The sequence below is a fragment of the Ceratotherium simum genome, chromosome 1 (assembly GCF_057802395.1).
Source record: "Ceratotherium simum simum isolate JZ-2026a chromosome 1, ASM5780239v1, whole genome shotgun sequence".
NCBI classification, from domain to species: domain Eukaryota; kingdom Metazoa; phylum Chordata; class Mammalia; order Perissodactyla; family Rhinocerotidae; genus Ceratotherium; species Ceratotherium simum.
Window position 1 is genome coordinate 87,047,766 of NC_141900.1, and position 24,451 is coordinate 87,072,216.

Consider the following 24,451-nt stretch of genomic DNA (forward strand, 5'->3'; position numbering starts at 1 on the left):
GATCCACAGAACAATGTTTTTCCTTGTCCCCACCCAACCTTCTGAGCTATGTATGACAGCAAAATAGCAGAGGAAAGAATGTAGAAGCGCAAATGAAGAAAAAAAAAGTGTATGGAGGGAGGTAAGATGAAAAAATTCCAATTTTCCTAATATAATAATCTGGGACAAACAGATTTTGTACATACCTAAAACATCAAGCACAATTATCTTTAATCAGTATTAATTATTCAGGACCACTCTTGAGAAACTAAACTTTGGGTTCCATGTTTGTTTGATATCAAAGGCTTATAGACACAGTTGCAAAGGAGGAGGAAATCAAAATTCTCAGATACAGACAAAAAAAGAGTTGTTGGCTGGGAATGAAATCTGTACCAATCTATGCCAGCAAAAGCTTTATCTTAAAGGAATTTTATTCACGGTCCCTTCCTTTTCATCACCCCATGTTTCAAGTACTTCTTTCCCCTGACACTATCAAGAAATCTTTTTCTTTGACATTTTCCCAGGAATCCACTTGTTCCTAACTTTTCAGCCACATCCTAGAGAGGAATTCAGACCTCAGCTTGGGTTAGCAACAACACAGTCACTCCCTCTTGTGGTACAAAAGGGAACTGCCTGCTGACACCAGCACTCAAGCCCAAGAAGCGATTTCTGAGATTATAGCACTGGAGCAGGTACTGCACTGTCTTCATTTCATAGACAAGGAAATAGCCTAACTGAGGTCAGGCAACTTACTTCCTCAAGGTACCGCAACCAAGAATACATTTAAAGCAGGATCGGACCATATATTACTAAAGGATAAATCTAAAGCAATAGATAGAACCTAATTTTAACTTCTGTCTTGATGTAGTTTCAAAGCAACTGTTTAGTTAGTGTTTTCAGTTTAATACATTAGTGATCATTAACAAAACAGGAAAGTGAATAATGGGCAAAATTTTTCATAAGAAAGAGGATTTTTTTTCCAAATTGTTTTTCAATTTTTTTCAAAAGTATAAAAATATGGTATTTATGTTTTGTATCATGGATCTACTTACTATCAAAGTACTTCTTTCAAAAGGACAGGGCAGAAATAATTAGAATTTCCAAAATAATAAATCATCATCCTCATTTACATGCTAATATCAATGGATATGAATAAGAATGTATGTTTTGTGTTAGCAGCATGTCGATAAATTTTAAAACTTGTTGATTTCCAAATACCTTTATTATGAATCTTTATCATGAATTAATATGATTAAAAGTACCTCCTTTACAGGGTTGTTTTAAAAGTTAAATGAGCTAATTCACATAAAAGATTGAGCAGTCTTTTCCAAAATTTACCCTTTTAATCTTCTTTGTCCCAAAGAAGTACAAAGAATGTACTTTATAAATGATAAAAATATGGAGAAAAGAGGCCAAGTAGAAAAAAATCAAAAGGAACTACTAAATTCTTAAATGTGATAGGTTTTCATGTGCAAGAATTTTGTCCACTCTGTAACTGCCCCAAAGTTTTCAACGGTGATTTTACCTATAAATGTGAGCAAGACTACAGCCCACGATGTTGCACAAGCACAGAATGTCAAGTCTGGCACTGTCACTTTCCTCTCCAATATTGCACCTGTGTTCTCCCAAAGCTGGACAATGGGTCAAAGAGGATCATCTCTAAAGTTCAATCAAGTGTATGCACACAGCTGCACTCCCCTGATAAAACCTCTGAAGTGAATTCTTGGTTTCCCACATGACCAAGCAAAACAAGTAAAAACTCCCACCTCCATGTGTGATACCACGGCTTGCTGAGATGGCCACGGCAAAAACTGAACTAACCCTTGACTCCTTTTTCTCCCATATTCTTCATATTCTGCCAGTCACAAAGTCACGTCATTCCCACTCTCTGAATCTCTTGCCTCTATTCTCTCTTCTTTAAACCCAAAGCCACAGCTTTAAGGTCCTCATCAACCTCCCCCCAACCTGGATAACAGCCAAGTCCTATTCATCCTACAAAACTCAGCTCTCTTCCACTGCCTGCTCTCAGGCCTTTCCCAACCCCTCTCATATGCTCCCCATCCCGACTGCGGCAGGTATCCGGCCCCCACCCCCAACACCATGCTTCTTTATCTATGTTTTATCTTCAGAGTGCCTGACAGATAGGAGTGGTCCCATAAATCTTAGTGGAATAAAGGATTTGCTTTGGGGGAAGGGAAAAGGAGAAAAAGCAGAATTTGGTTAAATAGCTGGCACTTGATTTGGAAAAATGACAATGAATTTCACTCAAAGAATTGGTTGTTTCCAAATAACCTTTTTCTATTTGCATACACTTGGGAAGAATCACGGGCAAATGTTCTATGGTTGTTGATTTTTCATTAAAATTAGGTAATTTTCCATCAGAAAGATACCCACTTTTACCTAACGAAGGAAAATTCAATCTCCTTTTTTACACATGAGGACATGCAAGAGCAAAGTCTTAAAATCACTAACCCCAGAGGTCCTGATTCCTAGTCTGGTGCAGAACCTGGCCAGACCCAGCTGGAAAGTGCTCCAGAAGGGCTTCTCTTGGTTACACTCTATTTTGCCTCAGAAGGATCTTACGCCCAGGCTACCTAATGTCTCCACGGATATGGGGTCGGGGACAGGTGGGTAGAGGCCCAAGCCCTAGAAGGGTGTGTTTTTCTATGTCTAAAAAATGCAAAGGTGTTAAGCCATCGTCAATTTCCTTCCTGAAGAACTGAGGTGGAAGATAACTTCTCACCACACATCTGAACTACTTTACACGAACAGCATATTAATCTAAGAAACTATCATTTCTTTCAGTAGGGGGTGGAGAGGTTAACAGTTATTAAATACAAAACCAATCATTCTAAACCAATGTTCACGTGCAAGGGAAAAACAGCTGTTACTGGTCACTAAATTCTGGGAAAGACAATTAATAAAGATTTCCCTTTTACAATTAGAATCCAAAGAGCATTTGACATAAAACAGTAATTTAGTAGGTCTCACCAAAGTATTCCAAAGCAATATATTACAATGAAATCAGCAATATAGTTCAACTTCTTGGAGAAACGAGAATTTAAGGTTTTGAGTGGCTACCCATTTTTTAACAGCTTTATTGAAGTATAATTTACATGCCATGAAAGTCATCATTTTAAGTGTACATTTAGGTGAGTTCAGTAAATTTATACAACCGCACAACTATTACCAAGAACATTTCCATCAGCCCAACAGTTCCCTTGTACCTGTTTACAGCAAATTTCTGCTCCCACCTCTGGCCCCAGGCAACTACTGATCTGATCTATGGTTTTGCCTTTTCTAACAATTTCATATAAATAGTATCATACGATATATAGTCCTTTGTTTCCGCCTTCTTTCATTGGCATGTTTTTGAGATTCATCCATGTTGCTGTATGTATTACGATCATGAATTAGTACTTCATTCTGTTCATGGGTGAATAACATTCCATTGTATGGATGTTACATTTTGTTTATTCATTCACCAGTTGATGAATTTGGATTGTTTCCAGTTTTTGTCTATTGTGAATAATGCTACTATACCCATTTGTTTGGTTTTTGAATGGACACAATTTTATAAATAACCTTACTGAGGTGTAATTGATATACAATAAATTGCATATATTTCAAGTGTACAATTTGATAAATTTTGATATATCTACACACCCATGAAACTATCATGTATAATCAAGATAATGAATATATACATCACCCCAAGTGTTTCATTGTGCCCCTCCCTTTGGAATTCTTTTCTCCCTCCTCTCCCTAGCCATACTCAGGCAACTACTTATCTGCTCTCTGTCACTATAGATTAGTTTCCATGTTCTAGAATTTCACCTGAACGCAATCATACAGTATCGTACTTCTGAGATTTTGACAATGACTGTTGAATCTATAGATCAATTTGGGGAAAACTGCCACACTAACAATACTGCGTCTTCCAACCTATAAACACAGTATATATATTCCCACATATCCAGGTATACTTTAACTTCAGCAAAATTTTGTAGTTATCAGTGTACAGGACTTACACTCCTCTTGTTAAATTTACTCCTAAGTGTTTTGGTCTTTTTGATACTACTATGAATAGATTTGTCTATTCTTGACATTTCATATAAGTGGAATTACATAATATGTGGTCTTTTGTGACTGACTTCTTTCACTTAGCATAATGTTTTCAAGGCACATCCATTTCATAGCATTTATCAGTACTTCATTCCTTTTTATTGCCAAATACCATTCCATTAAATGGATATGTCACATTTTATTTATCCACTCATCAGTTGATAGACCTCAGTTTTCTAGGGGTTGATGGTTCTTTTAGTAACTTGCTTGAATTTAATCTGTAGAATCTGTTTCCCCCATGAAGTGTAGCCTTTGCTGTCTTTGCTTAGTTTTAAAAATTCACATTTCACATATTCTGGCCTGGTTCCCTACGGGTTACCTCTGTGTCTCCGTGGCAGAGATTGCGTCCAAACACCTTGCACCTGTAAGCCTTCACCCTCCACTGATGCAGTCACATGTAGGGTGAAGGAGCATTCCAAGTTGCACCCAGTTCTCGAGGAGTCTCCCTTGGCTTTCACTTTTTGCTGGGCTCTCCTGCCTATCTGTCCCCTGGGCTGCAAACTTTAGCAGTCAGCCACAGATGTGTGGAGAGCTGACCTCAGCCCTTCTACAGCTCTCTCATTTCCAGGATCTCCCTGTTAAATTTCTGGCTGGTGGCCTCAAACCAGGACTGCAAACTGGGTAGCAAAGATGTAGGTTTTCCTCGTCCATTATGAACTGAGTATGCCACTTTTAGCCAGCAAAGCTGTGGGTTTTTCACCCCTAACCCCGACCTCCATGCCAAACTGAGTCTATCACTTCCAGTAAAAACTGTAAGCTGGTAAAACTGCAGCTCTCACCAACCAAGATAGGGGGTGAGAAGGTAGAAGAGGCCACAGGCCAGAAGGCCACAAACCCCCACTCTTCTTACCCAAAGCTCCAGCATATTTATCATCTGCCTTTGTGGTCAATTTCCAGTGCCCAGAAATGATTGTTTTTATACTTGTTTTATAGCAAAAGAATCACTCATCCACTTCACCTCTCATTAATGGGAGTGATCTTGGCTACTCATTTTTAATTTCTCAATGTCCCATAAAATCATCTCTTACAAAAACAAAGTATGACTACAATTCCACTTCACGTATCAAATATATAAATGCTCTCAAGTCTGATATAAAATGTATCATCATAGGGGCCGGCCCGGTGGCGCAAGCGGTTAAGTGTGCACGTTCCGCTGCGGCGGCCCGGGGTTCGCCGGTTCGGATCCCGGGTGCGCACCGACGCACCGCTTGTTAAGCCATGCTGTGGCGGCATCCCATATAAAATAGAGGAAGATGGGCAGGGATGTTAGCCCAGGGCCAGTCTTCCTCAGCAAAAAAGAGGAGGACTGGCATTGGATGTTAGCTCAGGGCTGGTCCTCCTCACAAAAAAAAAAAAAAAATGTATCATCATAGCTTGAAAATTTTCCATTAAAATTAATCAGTGGCTCCTCCACATAGTGTCAGCAAACATTATATTACAGTACCAAAACAGTCAGATATTCAGGAATTTTGAGATTCCTAAGGGATAAACCGATTGATTGCTTGTATCTCAGTCCTGGCTCTCGACCACAAAACTCCATGATGGCCCAAATATGATAGATTCTGTGGTGTTATTAACAAAGCTTGACATAGGCAAAAAGCAAATTCTTGAAGATTCTATTAATATTATTATATATTATTCTCAAACCAGATTTTGTTACATTCCATTTTTTCTCCAGTTATTCCAAATATTGTCACAAAATCCTCAAGCCTAACTTGCTTTTAACACTCTTACTTAATATTTATAGAATGCTTTACAGGCGCTGAAGCTCTTTCACCTATCTCATTTGAAACTCAGAAAAATCTCATGTAGCAAGTAGAGCAAATATTATCCTCTTTTTATACCTGTTGGAACAGAACTACAGAGGGATTAAGTGTTTCACACAGCTACTAAATCAGATCTAAAATCCAATTATTCTGGCAGTGTTTCATTAAATGTGAATGCAGATCCTCAGCAAGATGAAGCCAAATTTCATAACAATTGCAAAAGCAACCTTTAACATAATCAATGCCAACCTCTCCACACACACACACACACACACACACACACACACACACACACACACACACAGCTTTACAAAACACCATTCTATGAAATCCCCCTAGGAGGAAAACACGAACCTTCCCTACATACACACTCTCAATATGGCGGTCTTAAATGTCACAAATCTGGTGGGTCATTTCAGAAGAATAACTTATAATAGACGCATTGGGAGAAATATGTTGTCATTTCTCTCATCTAGAAATCTAAAACCAAAAACTTCCTTGACCCCTCTTGACGCCACAGTTCCTCAAAAAAGGGTCTATACTCACTCTCTTCAGTTCATTTCCTCTCAGGCTTTTGTCTCCACTACTTCACTGAAACACTCTTGTCAAGGTCACTAATAATTTCCTCATTGCTAAACCCAGTGATCGATTTTCAGCTCACATCTTACCTAACCCATCAGCAGCATCTGACAAGGTTGTCACTCCTGCTTCCCTGAAACATTTTCTTTCCTTGGTGACTAGAATATTCCAACTTCCACCTTACTGTCTATTCCTCAGTCCCTCTTGCTGAATCTATCTCATCTCCCAACCTCCAAACGTTGCAGTGGTCCATGGCTCAGGTCCTAGACCTCTCCTCTTTTCTATCTACTCTCATTCCTTTGGTGGTCTCAACTCTTCTTAGGGCTTTAAATAACAATTAAATGCTAATGACTTCAAATTCGCCACTTCCACACTGACCTCTCACTGAACTCCAGACTCTGCCTACTTGACCTTTCCACTTAGATGTCTGAAGAGGCATCTCAAACTTAATGTGTCCAAAACTGAGCTCCTGGTACTGCCCCAAAACTACCCCTCCACATCCTCTCCATCTCAACAAAAGGCAACTCCATTCTTCAATTGTTCAGGCTGAAAACTGAGTCATCCTTGACACATCTCCTTCTCTCTCATTCCATATCCAATTTCACAACAACTTACAACTAGAATTCCATCACTTCCCTTGTTTATGGGCTCAGGCACCATCATCTCTCACCTGGGTCAATGCAGTAGCCTTGAACTGGGTCTCTCTGCTTCCACCCTTGCAAAAGCTCCCACCCTCACCACAGAGTATTCGAATCACAGCAGCTTCAACAGAAAGATCACGTCACTTCTCTTCTCAAAACCTACCAATTTTTTTTCATCTCACTCAAACCAAAATCCTTAGAATAATCAATGCTCACCTGATGTGACCATCCATTACCTTTCTCTTTCTCTCCCCATCACTCACTCCACTCCAGCCAATCACCTACCTCCTTCTACCAGTCAAACCAGCCAAGGATGCTCCTGCCTCACGGTCTTTGTATTTGTTATTCTCTCTGCTTGGAACACTCTTCCCCCAAATATCTACGGGGCTCTTTCTCTCACCTTCTTCAAATCTTTGCTCAAATATCACCTTTTCAGTGAGGCCTTCCCTGAACACTCTATTTATAACTGAACCCCTCTTTTGCATTTTCTCCAAAGTGCTTATTGCACTCTAATAGATTATACATTTTACTTATTTGTTTTCAGTCTGTGTCTCTCCAATAGAATGTCAACTCCAGGACGGCAGGAAGATTTATTTTGCTCACTGCTGTATCACCAGCGCCTAGAATACTGTCTGGCACATGGTAGGTACTCAATAATTCTTTGATGAATCAACGAATCATATTCTTAAAACAATACAGATTTATATTAATTGATCTATGCACAGACCAGAAGGTTCAAGGCCTAGAGAATGCTGAATAATGGACAACTAAGGATGTTGATCATATATGATGATACAGGCCAGTTCTATCCATTAGAAATATAATGTAAGCTAAAAGTAATTTAAAATTGTCTATCAGTCACATAAAAAAAGTAAAAGAAAACAAGTGAAATTAACTTTAATAATGTTTTATTTAACCCAATACATCTAAAATATTATCATTTCATGTGATTCATACAAAAATTAATAAAATATTTCACAGTCTTTTTTTCCACACTAAGTCTTTGAAATGTGGTTTGTATTTTATGCACAGCTCATCTCAACTGAGACTAGCCACATTTCAAATGTCAACAGTTATGTATGGCCAGTGGCTACCACATTGCACAGCACAGATATAGATCAAAATTAAATAACCTCAATGTAGTGGGGAATATTTTGTATATTCATTGTTTTTAACTTAGCATTCCAAAACAAGGCCCTGGTACAATCTCATGGTTTCTGAGTTTTGTCAAAACAATTTCAATGAATATAACAAGAATAATAGATTTCATTCTGAGAAACAATTTATATCAAGATAACTGGCTCAACTCTCTAAATTTCATTCAGATGTTCTGATTAGAAAGAATGAATACCCTTCTTCCCTAGTCTCCTCAATCAAGAAACAAAGTTAAATCCAGAGAGATTCTATGTTCTTATTGATATTAGCAGAAAAAATCATCACTTTCTAATAGAAAGAACTATCAAAATTCTATCTCCACTAAACAAACCAGTATTTATTTGAAGTTACCCAAAACACATTCTCTATTTTGGTTATATTAAAAGACAATTTTTGTATACATATAGTTGCATTTAAAAAATTCATAACAGTTCCCTTACTAATAATTTTGCATTTCATATTATAGAAGTGAAATAAAGCACTAAGAAGAATGCTTTTAAGTTTTTAATATATGCATTTAAGTCCTCACTATGTTTCTTAAAAGCTAAAGTATTAGGCATGGAAAATGTTTTCATTAACTTTTTTTTATCATCAAGGGATTAATTTCTTCCAGAATCCCATTATTTATACATATTCACTTACGGAATGACAGTAATTGCCATCATTATTCAACAAAGAAATTTAAAGAATCCAATTAAAATGCATAATATTGTAAACCTTTAAAGTTATAACATTTTATCTTTTTTTAAAAACAGTAAAACAAAACACAGCAGCAGCTACTTACTCAGACGTTACAAGGTGTTATCTATCACCTCCCATAAACTGGCAGGTTTGAGCTAAGATCATCAGCGAGGCAGAGAAACTCCAGATGGTAACATATCCCAACTCTTCTAACCCTGGAAAGCATTAATAAAATGCCTGTGTGAGAAAGAAAACTGGAGTTACAACCAAGACAGAACTCTTGCGAGGGGACTGTCTACATAAGGAATAACTTCTGTTTCTTCTTTTCTTTCTTTCTTCTGTTTAAGTGAGGGCTCAGAACAAGTTAATTCATGGCCCTGGAGCCGTGGGTGACCTGAGATGGCAATACTTGGTATTACAACTGCCCTTCTGTTTTAAGAAATCTCTTTGGGGAGAAGCTTAAATTAGCGCAATAAAATATGCATCCTGGACTACTATAACTTGATCCCTTTTTACCAGCCTGACCCTTCAACTCACAGAGATCCTCCATCTCTAATCTTACAATTCATCCTACAAACCAAGACACTGTTGAAAGTGAAACATGGAACTTTTGAAATATTTCTTTATTAACCAATAAACTGTTTTTATTATACTGGTCTCTATTCTAAAATTAAAATTAATGTACATCCTCTACATTAATGGAAAAATTTAAAGGTTCATTTCTATTACATGAACACTTGAAACATCATCAGCAGATTAAGCATTCTTGTTTATGTACTTTCATCTGTTTTCTTAATAGATTCTGTCTCTAATACTGTGTCACTGGTATTTTTTCTGAAAAAAAAAGGTTGATATGGTCTTATTATTTTTAATTTTTCACAAAGTTACCCTAATCTTCTTCAAAGTTTCATTTTATGTTAAATAATCTGAAATCACTGACATCTTCATCTGACTCTTCTGTATCAATACTATTTTTTACAAGAAAATGCTCTTTTCACAACTGATGAGAAGCCTGGTAGGTGCAAAGCAAATTCTGCTAAACAGAGGATATTCTCAATTCTGTTTTTCTCATACCAAATTGTAAGTATTTCAGTCTAAATATTTTCACAGATACTATCTTTTTGCCTAAGTTGGTTTTCTTTTTTTCCACTCTTGCCCCCTCCAGTCCATTCACCACGACACATTGCAGCACAGGTAGTTTTGACTCCAATGCAAATCCCATCATGTCATTTCCCACGTTAAACCTTTTCAACTGCTTCCCACTGCTCCTAGGACATAATCCAAAATGGCAACATGGCTCCAAAGCTCTGCATGACCTAGTCCCTTCCCACCTCTCAGGCTACACTGGCTGCCTCTCCAATCCTCAAAAGCACAGGTGCTCCCCTGCTCCAGGGCTTCGCATGCTCTGTTCCCTCTGCTTGCAGTGCTCTTCTTCTCAGTCTTGGCCACCTTTGGTTTCTGAGAGGCTTTCTAATGCCCCCAATCAAAATTACACCATGGGATTCTCTCTCTCAAAAGTACTCTGTACTTTTCCTAGGGAGCATTCATCCAAATCTATATTTACTTAGTGCTGTGTTCTTAGAAGGACTATCTTCACCAGAGAATAAACACTTCATGCGAATGTAGAGATCATTCCTGCTGGATGCCCCCCTTAATGGTCATTTTTCACCCAGCACCTAGCTCCATCTTTGGCACCTCGTGAACCTTCAATAAACATTTGGTGAATGAATGAAAGAATGAAAGCCTGAGAAGGAGACCGTAAGGAGACAAAGGACAATCTAGTTATTTCAGTCAACTTATCTGTGACCCAACACCTCACAATCCTAAATCGAACTACATCATCCATTTTCCCTTCTGCACGGGAAGATTCTCATCAGCATATAAACAGTCTATACTCTCTCCCAACCTGAAAGAGAGGAAGACAGAGAGAGAAAGAAAGAGAGAGAGAGAAAAATAAACAAGAAGAATGAGAGAGAGAGAAAAGGACCTTTCTCTTGGACCCACATTCCCATGAATAAACTCCCCATTTCCCTAATCTAATCTTTCAGGAGTACTCAAAAGAGCTATGTCTGCTGTCTCCAGTTCTTTCCTCCCATTCTCACTTGAACCCATTCCAATCAGGCTCTTGTCCCCACTGCTCCCCTGAAACTGCTCTTGTTAAAGCCGCCAATGACTTCCATTTTGAACTATCCAATAGGCAGGTACTGAGGCAGGCATTTTAAACAAATTATCTCATCCATTTAAACAGTTCATCTCACCCACCCTGATAAGGCAGGTACTACTGTCATCCCCAGAGGGAGGTTAACTGAATTCTTTCAAGACCACTTGGGTAAAAAAGCAGCAAAGACCACTTTTACTAAACCTAATAGTCAATTTTCATCTTCCTGAACCTGTCAGTGGTAGCTGACAGAGCTGATCACTTCCCTCTTTCTTTAAACACTTTCTTTCCTTGGTTTCCAGGACACTACACTTTCCTGGCTCTCCTCCTCCTTCACTGGCCATTCCTTCTTAGGCTTCTCCTCATTATCCCAACCTCTGAATGCTAGAGTGACCCAGAGCTCTCAGTTCTCAAACTTGCTTTCTATCTATACTCCCTCCCTCCGTCATCTCAGTGGGTCTCATCACTTTAACTACTACTGATAAGAGCCAAATCTCTTCCCTGAACTCAAGGCTCATATTTTCAGCTGCCTACTTCACATCTCCCCTTGGATGTCTAACAGACATTTCACATACAACATCACCCCATGCCAAACTCCTGAGGTGTACCCCCTAAGACTGATGCTCCTACAGGATTCCCCACCTCAGTAAACAACAATTCAATCCTTCAAGGCATCCCTGACTTTTCTCTTTCCCACACACCTCATACACAACCCATCAGCAAATCCTGTTGGCTCTATCTTAAAAATATATCTAAATTCTAACTAGAGTTGTCCCCTGGTATCTGCAGGGGATTGGTCCCAGGACCCCCATGGACACCCAAATATGCAGGTGCTCGAGTCCCTTAGTTGCATCTGCAGATTCAACCAACCACAGATCATAAACATAGCACATGATTCGCGGTTGGTGGGACCCGCAGATGTGGAAGGCAGACTGTACTTCTCCCTCCTTCCATCACCACTACTGCCCCCTGAGCCTCCCTCATCTCCATCTGGATTACTGCAACAGCCTCCCAGCTGATTTTTCTCTTGCCTCACTGCACATTGTTTTCAAAACTAAAGGCCAGAGTCATATTGATATTAAAAAAAGTCACATCATGCCACTTCACTGCTCAAAACTCACTAATTGTTTCCCTTTTCATTCAGAGTAAAAGTCACCACAACGGCCTACAAGGTCCGTAACTGGCCCCAGGTAACCTCTCCTGCTTCATCTGCTGCCTGTCTCTCCCTTGCTCACCCCACTCTTGTCCCACTGCCCTCTCTGCTGCTCCTGGAGGATGTGAACACACTCACGCCGGGGGCTTTGCACTTGCTGTTCCCTCTCTATCGAATGTGCCTCTTCACAGACATTTGCACAGCACGCTCCCTCACCTACTTCAGACTTTTACTTAAGTGTCAACCCATCAGGGAGGCCTCCCTAGCCACTCTCTTTCATATAATATCTCATCACCACCATTACACTTCTATTCCACTTACCCTGACTGACTTTTATTTGTTTACGTTCATTCATATTACCCCCACTGGGTACCTCCCTCACCCTTTTATCTCTTCCTCCGTACAAAAGTTTCTTAAGGGAAGAAATTTTGTTTTGTTCGATACTTATCCCTCTAGTGGCAAGAAAAACGCCTGGTTCCTGATATATATTTATTGAATAAATAAATGGCTGAAAATAATATCACAGATAGGCAATTTAACTAAATCTCCAGACCCTACTGTTCTCAACACAAAGCTCTTGGAGAGCATGGACCATGCAGTTACAATTAGATTTTTCACAGCAACTTGCACACACAGTCTAAATATAATTTCATTGTTGATGATCATATCTCCCACTGAAATTTTAGTTTTCCTATATTATATGAATGTTACTAACTCTAAGAGTTAAGTAGAATGTTTTAAAATAAGACATTTGGGTCTCAATACCAAACTCCCTCAACTTATATTGCAACTACTCAACTGCTTCCTCCCTTGGGGAGGTTTATGTTTAGTTATTAATGTTTTGCCTGTGAGAGCTGTCTTGACAGAGTTACTCTGGAGCTCTCACTAGTGTATTATTTGCTGCGCCATCTGTAGGGAGACCTTGTAGCCATGCAGATGCTTAAACTGGATGGGAGGAGGAACAGTGACTGAGAGTCTAGTTGTGGCTACTTTCTTTTTACAAGGTTACTAGGCTCTTCTTTCAACTTCTCTGCTATTTATCCTTTAACCCTCCCAAAGGAATTTCTCAGCCCACAGCTAAATGTTTTCAAGATCCTTTTCATGAGTAAGCTTGTCTTCCAAGAGATCCACGACTCTCCGGCTGCAACAGCCTGCCCACACTTCCATCTCTAATCCCTGGACTCCAAACCATCACTTGTGGAGTTCTTATGGACTCTATATGAGAATATTTCATCAACGCGATATCTTTGTGTGCTGAACTAAATTTCACAGATAAAACTGGAGCAAGTTGGACTCTGACAGTTATTCTACTCTTGAACACTGTTAAATCCTGTCTCATTTCACCAAGGAATTCAAAACCATTTGCATTATTTCCTGAATTATCATCAACCTATAATTTAATGAGAAACTATACACTTTCAACATACATTATTAGTGCTTTTCTTAAGTGTCAATATAAAACAATACTGCTAAAATCAGGATAGATCCCAACATGCCTAAAATATATATATATAACCTAGTATAAAAATTCTACAAGAACTGTATGTATGACCATCATCAATAACATGGGAGGATGAGGAACTAACATTTAGTAAGCACCTACTATGTGCCAGGCATTTTATCCACATTATCATATGGAATCCTTATAATAGCCTTATATGGTAGGTATACACCACCAGACTTCAAAACCCCCCAAGACACCTCCTAAATCCCAGTGCTGCATCCTCTTACATACTGGCTAGGTGTGACTCAGCCTTAACAAGCAGAAATGATTGGTCAGTTTTTACCAAAATGAGCAGCTAATAATTAACACATATACTAAAACTGCTGTATCAGGTAAATACATAAGATCAACATTAAGCCTATAGAACAGGCTAAAGTGTTTTTAAACTTCTCAGTTAACTCACCCTAGTAGGCCCAAGGGATACACGCATTCTTAAAAGAAACTGCTCTATGATGACCATACTGAAGTTTTTCATGGAAGAGACAGACAATTTATTATATTTGGCCCTCAAATATTTCAGGCAAAAGTTGTTTCTTCCATGTCACATAAGCTGTGAAGTCTTAAATTACTATGTTATGAAAACTTATATTAGTGAGTGCAAGCTCCTTGAAAAAGACAAGATTCCGCTGCTGTCCCTCACTCTGAAGTGAACTAGACTTTGCAATGCGCAGAAAGATAAGCCCAGTGCTTAAAATTCCATGAAAAGTGTTGTTTTGCTTCCTTCCAAGTTTAAAAGCTTCACATTAACCTACAAAATAAAACATCTCCAGTGCAGGCAATTGTTAGAGGACTTGAACAGAGTAAAACCCGCGCCTAAGCAAAAACCAGGCTGACGAAACCTAATATCGTAGAGAAAAATCTATCTAATAGTCCTACTGACAACCGTGAGTCTCCAAGGACAGCTTCCGAACAGCGGAGTGCTGGGTCCAGCGCCCGCAGAGCCCCCCGCACCCCGGCCCCGCGCCAGCGCACGCACCTCCCGAGCCGCGGTTCCCGCACGCTCCGTAGACTCGCCCTTCTGGAGACCCCGATCCACACGCGCTGCACCCCTGCATCTTTTACATAACTGTGGTTAAAGATATTTTTCGCTAGGTTCTTTAAACAAAGATTCACGTGATAAATTTCTGCTCGACTTTAGTTCCAGGAAATGTTTGGTTTCTGCAGATGTTTATATGCTTCCGGTTGTCAGTACATGAAAAAGATATAATTCTGTTTCTTTTTCTCACTTGAGCAAGTAGAAAACGTAAAATCAAATACATCACCCAAATCTGCTCAACACTGACACATGGGAGTACTTAATCCTTCAATCTCTTTTAGGTGAAGTTGGTTTTATTTTTTATAAAGTTACTTTACCTTTTGGCCTAAAATGTGTAAGGTGCTTTAAGGGTTTTCAGAAGCAAGGAAAGCTGTAAAATGTAAAACGTGAAAGACACGCATAATGTTGACCTGCTTATAAGTTCCAGAATAAAATGGAAAAAAGAGGAGAGCACAGTGGTTTTTTTACACTGAGAAGGTATGAATGCCCAAAATTAAATTATCTGTTATCTAAAAGATACAAAAGATTCCGTAGAGAAACAAAACAACACTCTAAACCCGGTTCGACAGTTTGAATACTCAAATATGCCCTTGGTTGAATTTCCCTAAGAATACTAAAAAGCCTGCAATTTTTACAAGCTATTAGTAAGAGAGTTCTTCAAACATTATTTTGAAAAGTAAAAACATTTTATAAAACTGAATTAAACTTGTTTTATGACAGATGTACATTCCAAGTCACTTCATTTGGAAAGCAGTCCGGATCACAGGCGTGGGTATTACAATCACCAGCAGCCAAGAACCATTTTTAGCTCCTTCACTCCTTCTCAATACTGATGTTCAGGAATAAGGGGGTCCTAATAAGTGACTAAAGCAAGAAGTGACAAAAGTATCAATGAAAATCTTGAAGGCATTATTACTATATTTATACTCCATCTCCTTTCACAAAGCATTTGAGACAGCCTATAAAAATGCAGACATTAAAATAAAATTGTATTTTATAAATATAGAAATTCAGACAAGAAAAAAAAGATGTATGTGATTATATAGACCTGAAGGTTACTTAAATTAAGCCATGATTTGGCCCTACACTATCTGGTTGATAAAGCAAAAAGAGAAAACTATCAATTACAAAATTTGCACTGGCCATGATGGGATGGGAAGTTTCAGGGGAAACAGGATTTGTCCTGGTATGCAAATCTAAGAAATATTTCTCTAGGGGCCGGCCCCGTGGCATAGTGGTAAAGTGCACTAGCTCTGCTGCTGGCAGCCCGGGTTCAGATCCCGGGCGTGCACCGAGGCACCACTTGTGAGGCCATGCTGTGGTGGTATCCCATATACAGCAGAGGAAGACAGGCACAGATGTTAGCCCAGGGCCAGTCTTCCTCAGCAAAAAAAGGAGGATTGGCAGGGATGTTAGCTCAGGGCTGATCTTCCCGACAAAAAAAAAAAAAAAAGAAAAGAAAAGAAATATTTCTCTAGCAGATTATTATATAAATGATACACTGGGGTCTTCAATACTGTCCTTGATAGATATCCTGATTGGTTCATCCAGCAGTTTCTTCTAATATATAACACATACAGTAAAAATATAAAGCTCTCTGATAACATGGATGAATAAAAAATAAAACCCAGAAAGTCTGTCCAATAGAACTTTCTGTGATGATGAAAATGTTTTAAATATACACTGTCCAATATGGTAGCCACTAGCCACATGTGGCTAGTAAGCACTTGAAATGAGGCTAGTGTAACCAAGAAACTGAATTTCTAATTATATTTAATTTTAATAGCCATATTAGAAGAGCAAATATCTACCCACTGGACCACACAGGTCTAAAACATTAGTTAGCAAACTTTTTTTAGTAGCAGAACCATTTTTGGGTTGACAAAGATATATGGAATCTAACACAAAAAAAAATAAAAATGGTATACTGTGTATTTTTATTTTTACAATAAAAATGGTATACTGTGTATATTTATTTTTACAAGTTCAAACTTATAATATTAATTTATAATCAACGAGAATACGAGTTTTCCAATGGGTAAAAATTAGAAATGGAAGGCTATAAGTCAGAGTTATAAACTAAGATTAGCCCCAGGAAACACTTTATTTCTGTATTTTGTTTGATGCACTGTGCAATGCCCATGTGGGACTTCTAATTATACATTCTGAGCTACCCAATTACCAAAGGCCACACACAGCAGCCATCTACTCAGAAAGCATAAGAAGAAAACACAGCATGCCAGCAGAGCAGTTTCAGGTGTTTCTCCTCATGGGAAGAGTCCTCCCAGGAGTCTACATGGCCATCCAGAAGCTATCCTCCTTGGCATTCAGAAGACTGCTCAGGTGCAAGGAAATGAGAATCACAGGGTAGGTGCAGTCACACTGGCTTAGAAGCCTTATGTCCCAAATAGAAACCAACATCATCTCATATGATGGTCCCAGCCACAGCTTTCAGGGTCCCCACGAAGTTCATACCCATCTCTGAAAAGTGCTCCCAGGGAAGCTCAAAGCTACTGCTCCTAACCAAGAATTCACAGTTCGTGTGTAGTTCCTCCCAGTCCAAATACATTTACCAAATAAAGGTCACTTTTACCATAAGCAATATTGCCTGGTAATTAGTAACATGGTTGACTTTCCCCTTTTATCAGGAATCAGAAGAACTGAATAGAAAGTTCATCCAAGATCATATTTGTCCTTAGAGAATGAGAGATGGTTTTGTGAATTCTTTACTCACCTTCATGATTAAAAAAATAATAATCCTAGCATATCAAGAATAAAAAAGCATTCCTTACCTTCATCAAAAACCTACAACAAAATCACACTTAATAATTAAATAATAGAAGTATTTCCTTTAAAAGTCAGGAAATGAGACCAAGATGACTACAATCATCACTTCTAATCAATAATGTAGAAGTCCTAGTCAATGTAAGAAAAAAACAGAAATGAGATACAAAAATTTAAATGAAGTGACAAAACTGTCCTTATCTCCAAGTGATAGTTGTTTCTATAGAGAATTATGAAAGAAAGCTATTAAAACTAATACTAAAGTTCATAAATGTTGCTAGATGTAAGATGAATATACAAAACTAATATAATTCCTAATTCCTAATATAATTCCTATAAGCCAAAAAACACCACTTTGTAATTTTAATAGGAAAAGCTACCATTTAAAACGTCAATTAAAAGTTATAAGCTTTCTAATAATAAATCCAACAAAAAAGCTTTAAGAACTTTACGGGGAAAATTACAGAGCTAAGTAAATGGAAAAACATACCATGTTTGTGGATGAAGACCTAAATTTACCAGATGTGGATGAAGACCTAAATATCCCTAAATTGAAATGGAACTCAATATGATTCTAATAAAACTCCCTACAGAGTCTTTCGTGGAGCATGGTAAATTGATCCCAAAATTTGTAAGAAAAAAGAGCCAAGAATAGCTTTGACACATTTGTATAAGAAAACAGTTAGGCAACTTGTCCTCCAGGATGTGAAAACTTATTTTTAATCACAGTAAATAAAATGGTATAGGCAAATGAAAAGCAATAGAGCACCCAGAAAAACACTCATGTATGTTTGGAAATTCTTATATCTAACAGCAGGAATACTGCAAATCAGTGGGCAAAGGATGGAAAATTGACCAATGGTTCTGAGACATAGGTTATCTGTAAGGAAATAAGATTAAATCCACGTTTCACACCATGGAGAAACATTTTCAGGCTAATTACAGACTTAAACGTGAAAATAAAACTGAAAACTTTTAGGAAAAAAATAGCGTTGGGGTAATGAGGATTTTAAAAACAAGATACAAAAAGCAGAAATTATGAAGTAAAAGACTGATAAATATTATTATGTTAAAATTTTTTCAAATTCTAAACAACAAAAGATTCTTTAAACAAAATGAAAAGCCAATCCACAGACTGGGAGAAGGTGCAGGTGCTAATTTACAGAATACATGAAGAACTCCTAAAAATCAATAAGTAAACACAAACAATTGAATTGAAAAGAAGAAACAAAAAATTGTGGACAGCCAATTAGTAGAAAAAGAAATCTGAATGGAAAACAAACGTAAGATGTCCAAACTCAGTACAATGCAATTTAACACTACAATAAGATACCGCTTCACACCAGACTGGCAAAATATGATAGAGTAATAAAAGAAAATTGAACTGATTCAACTACTGTGGAGAGCGATTTGGCAATACCTAATAAAGGTGAAGACGCTCATACCTACAGCCAAGCAATTCCACTCCTGAATATGTACACTAGAGAAACTGGCACATGTACATAAGGAGGCATATATTAGAATGTTTGTTAGCATTGCTTAAATAGCAAAAAATTGGCAACAACTCAAACATGAATCAACAGGAGAATGGATAAACATAGGATGATACTATAGTCTTATAATGAAATACTACATATATTTAAAAGAATCAAAGACAGCTACGAATATCAAAGATTGATAAACGTTAAAAAAAAAACTACAATGTTAACTTCTGCACAGCAAAAGAAATAATCAACAGAGTGAAAAGGCAACCCACAGAATGGGAGAAAATATTTGCAAATATATATCTTATCAGGGGTTAATGCCCAAAATATATAAGGAAATTCTACAACTCAATGGCAAAAATCAAGCAACCCCCAATTAAAAAATGGGCAAAGGATTTGAAAAGACTTTTCCCCAAAGAAGACATACAAATGGCCAACAATATATGAAAAGATGCTCAACATCACTAATCATGAAGGAAATGTAAATCAAAACCACAATGAGTTATTCCCTCACACTTGTTAAGATGGCTACTATAAAAAAAAATGGAAAAGTGTTGGCAAGTCTGTGGAGAAACTGGAATCCCTGTGCACTGTTGGTGGGAATGTAAAACAGTACAGTTGCTGTGGAAAACAGTATAGCAGCTCCTCAAAAAATTAAAACTAGAGGGGCTGGCCCCGTGTCCTAGTGGTTGAAGTTCCACGAGCTCTGCTTTGGTGGCTCAGGTTCACAGGTTCGGATCCTGGGCACGGACCTACTCCACTTGTCAGCCATGCTGTGGCGGCAACCCACATACAAAATAGAGGAAGACTGGCTATGGATGTTAGCTCAGGGTGAATCTTTCTCAGCAAAAAAAAAAAAAAAAATTAAAACTAGAACTACTGTATGATTCAGCGATCCTATCTCTGGATATTTACTCAAAAGAGTTGAAATCAGGATCTTGTTGAGATATGTGCACTTTCATGTTAACTACACATTATTCACAACAGCCAAGAGGCGGAAACAACCTAAATGTCCATCTACAGATGAAAAGAAAAAGAAAATGTGGTCTATACATACAATAGAATATTATTCAGCCATAAAAAGAAGGAGATCCTGTCATGTGGGACAACACGGATGAACCCTGAGGACATTAAGCTAAGCGAAATAAGCCAGTCAAAGAAGTACAAATACTGCATGATTCCATTTATAAAAAGTAGCTAAAGCAGTCAAACTCCTAGAAGCAGAGAGTAGTATGGTGGTGGCCAGGGGCTGGGGGAGGGGTAACGGGGAGTTGCTGTTCAATGGGTATAGAAGTTTCAGTCATGTAAGATGAAAAAGTTCTAGAGATCTGCTGTACAACATTGTGCATATAGTTAACAATAATGTACTGTACACTTAGAAATTTGTTAAGAAGGAAGATCTCATGTTATGTGTTTTTTATCACAATAAAGAAAAAATGTTAGGCGAAAAAAGTTGAAGAAGACTACAGACAGTAACATATTTAGGTAAAGTTTGAAATCATAAAATAACATTATATATATAATGCTCGAGATGTATACAAAGGTAGTAAAAGTAAACATATTTATATAAAGTTTGAAATCATATAAAATAATGTTTATATATGCTACAGATGTATACAAAGGTAGTAAAAGTATAAAATGTGTGTGGAAACGTTAAACACTAAATTCAAGATGGTGGTTTCTACTAAGGTTGAAGAGAGGAGAACAAGATCAAAAATGCTAAACAGGAAGCTTCTATTTTGTCTATGACATTTTATTACATAAAAAAATGAAAGCAAATAATATAAAACTGATGGTGAGTTTTTGATAGTTTAGTCTATTTATTTTTCTTTATGTTTGAAATATTTTATTATAGAAATAAATTTTTTAGAACCTAATACTGAGAATATTTTTTTCCTTCCTAAGAAATGGGTATGTTTTGTCTTTTCTGATAACAAAAGGTTCCATCGACCCCCAGCGGGGGAAGGATGGGCCCGAAATTATAGCAAAATTGTGTTTTGTGTGTGTTCACTCTTCTCAGAAGAGGATCCATAGATTTCATCAGAGGGATCTGTGACTTAAATGAAAATGTTAAGAACCATGAACATAACTGATGATATTTGCCATTTTGTACTAGGCAAGAATAAAAATCCAGAACCAAATCTCAATTAAAATCAATCAACATATTTGTAACCTTTTTCTTAGTTCTGATTTTCTGTTTACATGGTATTTCATTTTATACATTTTTGCTGTAGAGTTGCCTCAAACCCTCTCTGAAAAAAGGCAAACTATTAGTAAAAAAAAAAAAAAAAAAGAAACATCCTTTAACAAATCGTACCAAATCCATATAAGTAAAGACAAAATAGAAGAATCGGCTGGAACGAGCATAAACCCTGACACAGCAGCTTTGGGATCTGGTGCCGAGACAAATGGTTCCATTACTAACTTCAACATGAAAGGCTACAGAGGAGATTCCACCACAGGGTGGGCGATGTCAGGGTTCTCACCTTTTTGGGCACACACACACACAAAAAGATCCCCTAAGGAGTATGACAGTAAAAGGAGCAGTCAGAATCTGGGGGTGGGAAGTACACTGTTGATAAAAAAATTCCCCTAGATGATTCTGATACACCTTCCCCCATCCCACCACCAAAGTCCCCAATCCTTGCCTCAGTTGGGATCAGTGAGTTAGATTTACTCTTTTTAATGTGTTAAACATTTAATGAATAGTTTATTGAGCACCTATTGTGTCACTGTCAGGAAGTGAGTATTTTTGTGTGTGTGTGAGGAAGATCAGCCCTGAGCTAACATCTGCCAATCCTCCTCTTTTTTGCTGAGGAAGACTGGCCCTGGGCTAACATCCGTGCCCATCTTCCCCCAGTTTATATGGGACGCCGCCACAGCATGGCTTGACAAGCGGTGCATCGGTGCGCGCCCGGGATCCCACCAGGCGAACCCTGGGCCGCCGCAGCAGAATGCGCACACCTAACTGCTTGCACCACCGGGCGGCCCCCAGAAGTGAGTATTTTTATACTTCTGCACAGTTAGAACTTTTGGGCAAATTTTACTGGGACCTGGGTTAAAGGGCAAGCCTTAAAACTTAAAAGACAACTGAACAGATAGTAAGAGGTTTATTTCCCCAGAAGTATGTGTTTTCCTTTGAGAAGGATGATGAAACCAGGGCTGTGTAAATATTTCAGGGGTTATAAACTCCGTCTCTCGTCTTAGGTTATTGCTGTAAGTAACAATCTGTCCCTGCCCCAGGAACCTTGTGTCTATTTTCAGGATAATATGAATAAATACAGATATTGAAAACTGATCAGTCATTAGGCACTATGCTGGTTTCTAAAGACACAACTGTGAATGAGAGAAAGCTCTTGTAGTCAACTGTGGTGCTGACACGTACATAATCTATTACAACACGGTATGGCAAGTCCATGACCAGAGATGCACAAGGACCTATGAGAGATCTGAGAATCTAAACCGAGACTTGAAGGATGAGGAGTTAGCCAGATGCCTTTGTCTGCAAATAAGAGAAAATCCCAAACTAACCAAGCTTCATTATCTTCACATAACAAGAAATCCCAAGGAAGGACGGCTCAATCATGCCAGCCAGGGCACAAGCGCCACCTGTCTTTCTACTCTTCCGTCCTTAGTCTGGTGCCTGGCACTTGGACTAGCTCCCCTCATGCCTGCAAGATGGCTGGAGCTCCACCCACAGTGGGCAGAACTTCCATGTAACTCTTTTTTCTCTTTCCGGAAAGCAAAACCTTTCCTGAAAGCCCCCAGGGGACTTCTCTTTGTGTCTCACAGGCCAGACCCAGATCACATGCTCATCCTCTAACTAACCAACTGGCAAGAATGAAACCTTCATGACAGCCGGAGCCTAGGGCCCAAGCCGACCCTCCCCAAAGCACAAAGACTTGCAAAGACGACTGGATTTTTGAACAAAATTGAGATTCTGTTAGAAAAGAAGAGAGTGGTGAAAGGTTGTAGGGAAAGCAACCAGTAGGATGTGCTACAGTCATTAAGCACTAACAGGAAATATAAAGAAATAAAATTTTTAGAATATTATGTTTGCAGTAACAGGAAATATAAAGAAATAAAAGACCACCTTGTTCTTAAGCAACCGCATACACATATTTAAATTTGTAAATTTTAATAGAGAAAAACTAAAAATAAATGAAACTAAGATAGTATGAACCAAGAGTAAGTACCACAGGGCTAGGAGATCACTGAGTGATGCAGGGAGATCGGGTTCTGAATAACCAGAGGCAGTTCTGAAAGAAGACAACTACGAAATGACAGAGAGGTTGATTTATGTTTAAAGGCATAAAGGTAAATATTTATGGGAGAAGAGGTATGTTTGTTTAGCTGTAAGAGAGACGCTGTGGTGAATCCTGAGAAAATGCATGGACAAATATAAAGCCCACGAGGGCAGAACCCGAGTATCTGTCTTGTTGTATACAGGCGCTCATACATATTTGCTGAATGAATGAATGAACAAGTAGGCTTGGATTTGAAATACTATTTGACCGGAAACTACCAAAGGTTTCTAATCAGAGGACACATGTAACCAAAACGATTTCTGATGAAAACTCTTGTTTTCAATAACTAGAATAAAATGAAAGAAAATGAGACAAAAAGTGTGATCAATTAGGAAGCTATTGAATTCATCCAGGCATGAGGTGATCAGGGCCTGGATCCAGGGGTTCCAGAACTAAAAACCAGAAACACAATTTTAAAAAGTGGTGGTCATACATAAGTCATACATAAGTCTACATACTCTGCATATTTTATTTACAAACAATGTTACGAGAACATGAAGTAGTGTTGTAGGGTGGCCAGCCCCATGGCCGAGTGGTTCAAGTTCTGCACACTCCACTTCGGCAGCCCGGGTTTGTGGGTTCCGATCACAGGCACAGACCTGCACCACTCATCAAGCCATGCTGTGGCGGCAACCCCCATACAAAGTAGGGGAGGATGGACACGGATGTTACTCAGGGTGAATCTTCCTCAGCAAAAAAAAAAAAAAGAAGAAGAAAAAGCAGTGTTGTATATTTTAGATTCATTTATTACTACATTATGAAGAAAAGGATAGCTGATTTTCAATCTAGTTTATCTGATCCTGAATTTTCAGAAGTTTTTATAGCGTTTCAACTGGGCTTTTTACCCTAGGTTTCTTTCTCAACTCTAACAGGAAAGATGCATGACCAAATCAGAGTCCATCAGAATCACGGTCTCTGCGGCCTCCTAGTGCTGGGTGTCTAGAATGACAGTTTCTGTGGCAAATTCTCTATGTATTAGAATAGCATAAACTCATTCTAGTTTTTCTATAAACTCTAGTTTTTCTTCCACATAAGTAATAATGACATCCCCCCAAAATAACATCTTGACACTACTCACAACCATACCAAGTCTGACTGA

The 24,451-nt window shown here is 38.3% G+C and overlaps 1 long non-coding RNA gene across 3 annotated transcripts in view; it reads right to left on the reverse strand.

The window, feature by feature from the left end:
• Window positions 1-24,451, reverse strand: part of LOC147918273 (uncharacterized) — a 202,651-nt gene that overhangs the window by 143,393 nt on the left and 34,807 nt on the right. For all 3 annotated transcript variants that reach the window (XR_015552208.1, XR_015552207.1, XR_015552206.1), the window contains exon 3: window positions 9,030-9,163. This is a non-coding gene — a long non-coding RNA (uncharacterized LOC147918273). The remainder of the gene's footprint in view (window positions 1-9,029; window positions 9,164-24,451) is intronic.